Here is a 3545-nt window from a genome sequence, read left to right as displayed (position 1 = left end):
CTCTTTGAAATTTCAGTTAATGAGTTGGCCCTTTGGTTACTCATTTGTCCCTGTGTCTTTTGGTTAACCAGTTGTCGATGTTCGAAATTCAGTTAATGAGTTGCCTCCTTGGTTAATCATTTGTCGCTCTGGCTTTTGGTTAACCAGTTGTCGATGTTCAAAATTTCAGTTAATGAGTTGCCTCTTTGAAATTTCAGTTAATGAGTTGGCCCTTTGGTTACTCATTTGTCCCTGTGTCTTTTGGTTATCCAGTTGTCGATGTTCGAAATTCAGTTAATGAGTTGCCTCCTTGGTTAATCATTTGTCGCTCTGACTCTTGGTTAACCAGTTGTCGATGTTCGAAATTCAGTTAATGAGTTGCCTCTTTGAAATTTCAGTTAATGAGTTGGCCCTTTGGTTACTCATTTGTCCCTGTGTCTTTTGGTTAACCAGTTGTCGATGTTCGAAATTCAGTTAATGAGTTGCCTCCTTGGTTAATCATTTGTCGCTCTGGCTTTTGGTTAACCAGTTGTCGATGTTCAAAATTTCAGTTAATGAGTTGCCTCTTTGAAATTTCAGTTAATGAGTTGGCCCTTTGGTTACTCATTTGTCCCTGTGTCTTTTGGTTATCCAGTTGTCGATGTTCGAAATTCAGTTAATGAGTTGCCTCCTTGGTTAATCATTTGTCGCTCTGGCTTTTGGTTAACCAGTTGTCGATGTTCAAAATTTCAGTTAATGAGCTGCTCTTATGTTCTATGATTTCCGACCTTGACAACTCATTAACCAGTGTTTCAAACAATGCACCAGGCCATTTGACGACCCCAACTCGGTTCCACAAGCGGGAAAGCAGCACCCCCAAGCCCCGGTAAGGCGGCCGAATACATTCCCATCCTGAATTCCGTCCCAAATGTGAATGACAAGTTTTCAGTTAATCATTTGCCACCTTGGTTCATCATTTGCCACTCTGACTTTTGGTTTCCCAGTTGTCAGTTTTCACATTTCAGTTACTGAGTTGACTTTGTCTTTCTCACTCTGTGTATCTCTATCTTCTCTCTGTCTCTCTCAGTGTATGCGAGTGTCTGTGTGTGTTCCACTGCCGCCCGGCCAACCGGGTCCAAAGGCCCGCCACGTTACACACGAAAAACCCCGGTCTCGCTTCGGAGCGACGGGCACCCGGCTTCTCGGTGTCGGACCGACTCCGTTCAGATACCGCTGGATGCCCCTTGCCCCTGGCTTGCTCTGGCAGCCGGCGCGTGCAGGCCGCCCCCTGCCCCGCCGTCTCAGTGGTCGGAAAGCGGTCTCCAGCCAACGGCTGTACCTCGGCCGCGGAAAGAGGCAGCTACACAAGCGAGGCACTGCTCTGTGCGGCCCCGCCACCCCGTTCAGCTGCCGTTGTCCCCGACCGGATCGGACTTTCCTTCCCGAAGTTATCCCCGATAAGCTGCCGCTGACCGACGGCCCGTCAGCCGCTGCGGGACGGCGACACTTTCCCGAACTTGCCGGGGTCCAGGCCGATAATATAGTGTGCGCCAGCGCCGGGGCTTTCCAACGAGCCATCCCCGAACGAAATCGGACACGGGAGTCGGGAGCGACAGGCGTTCGACTGGTGCCGGGCAACCGGGTCCAAACGCCCGCCTTGTTAAACACACGTATACCCCAGGCTCGATTCGGAGCGACGGGCACCCGGCTTCCCGGTGTCGGACCGACTCCGTTCAGATACCGTTGGATGCCCCTTGCCCCTGGCTTGCTCTGGCAGCCGGCGCGTGCAGGCCGCCCCCCGCCCCGCCGTCTCAGTGGTCGGAAAGTGGTCTCCAGCCAACGGCTGTACCTCGGCCGGGGAAAGGGGCAGCTACACAAGCCAGGCACTGGTCTGTGCGGGCCCGCCACCCCGTTCGGCTGCCGTTGATCCGGACCGGATCGGACTTTCCCTCCCGAAGTTATGCCCGATAAGCTGCCGCTCACCGGCGGCCCGTCAGCCGCTGCGGGATGGCGACACTTTGCCGAACTTGCCGGGGTCCAGGCCGATAATATAGTGTGCGCCAGCGCCGGGGCTTTCCAACGAGCCCTCCCTGACCGAAATCGGACACGGGAGTCCAGAGCGATAGGCGTTCGACTGCCGGCCGGCCAAACACAGGCAATCCCCCGCCGTTGCGGACCCGCTCCAGGACAACCGGGTCCAAACGCCCGCCTCGTTACACGCACGAAAACACCGGGCTCGATTCGGAGCGACGGGCACCCGGCTTCCCGGTGTCGGACCGACTCCGTTCCGGTACCCTTGGATGCCCCTTGCCCCTGGCTTGCTAGGACAGCCGGCGCGTCAAGGTGGGCCCCCGCGGCTCCGGCTCAGCAGTCGGAAAGCGGTCTCCAGCCAACGGCTGTACCTCGGCCGGGGAAAGGGGCAGCTACACAAGCCCGCTACTGGTCTGTGCGGCCCCGCCACCCCGTTCAGTGGCAGTTGACCCCGACCGGATCGGACTTTCCTTCCCGAAGTTATCCCCGATAAGCTGCCGCTGACCGACGGGGCGGCAGCCGCTACGGGACTGCGACACTTTCCCGAACTTGCCGGGGTCCAGGCCGATAATATAGTGTGCGCCAGCGCCGGGGCTTTCCAACGAGCCCTCCCTGACCGAAATCGGACACGGGAGTCCGGAGCCAAAGGAGTTCGACTGCCGGCCGGCCAAACACAGGCAACCTCCCGCCGTTGCGGACCCGCTCCCGGACAACCGGGTCCAAACGCCCGCCCTGTTACACGCACGAAAACACCGGGCTCGATTCGGAGCGACGGGCACCCGGCTTCCCGGTGTCGGACCGACTCCGTTCCGGTACCACTGGATGCCCCTTGCCCCTGGCTTGCTAGTACAGCCGGCGCGTCAAGGTGGGCCCCCGCGGCTCCGGCTCAGCAGTCGGAAAGCGGTCTCCAGCCAACGGCTGTACCTCGGCCGGGCCAAGCGGCAGCTGCACAAGCCCGCTACTGGTCTGTGCGGCCCCCCCACCCCGTTCAGTCGCAGTTCACCCCAACCGGATCGGACTTTCCGTCCCGAAGTTATCCCCGATAAGCTGCCGCTGACCGACGGGGCGGCAGCCGCTACGGGACTGCGACACTTTCCCGAACTTGCCGGGGTCCAGGCCGATAATATAGTGTGCGCCAGCGCCGGGGCTTTCCAACGAGCCCTCCCTGACCGAAATCGGACACGGGAGTCCGGAGCCAAAGGAGTTCGACTGCCGGCCGGCCAAACACAGGCAACCTCCCGCCGTTGCGGACCCGCTCCCGGACAACCGGGTCCAAACGCCCGCCCTGTTACACGCACGAAAACACCGGGCTCGATTCGGAGCGACGGGCACCCGGCTTCCCGGTGTCGGACCGACTCCGTTCCGGTACCACTGGATGCCCCTTGCCCCTGGCTTGCTAGTACAGCCGGCGCGTCAAGGTGGGCCCCCGCGGCTCCGGCTCAGCAGTCGGAAAGCGGTCTCCAGCCAACGGCTGTACCTCGGCCGGGCCAAGCGGCAGCTGCACAAGCCCGCTACTGGTCTGTGCGGCCCCCCCACCCCGTTCAGTCGCAGTTCAC

This window comes from Somniosus microcephalus, unplaced genomic scaffold (assembly GCF_052327205.1).
Source record: "Somniosus microcephalus isolate GS21.2 unplaced genomic scaffold, FLI_Smic_1.0 scaffold908, whole genome shotgun sequence".
NCBI lineage: Eukaryota > Metazoa > Chordata > Chondrichthyes > Squaliformes > Somniosidae > Somniosus > Somniosus microcephalus.
The sequence above is the reverse complement of the archived record's forward strand: the minus strand, read 5'-3'. Positions refer to the sequence as shown.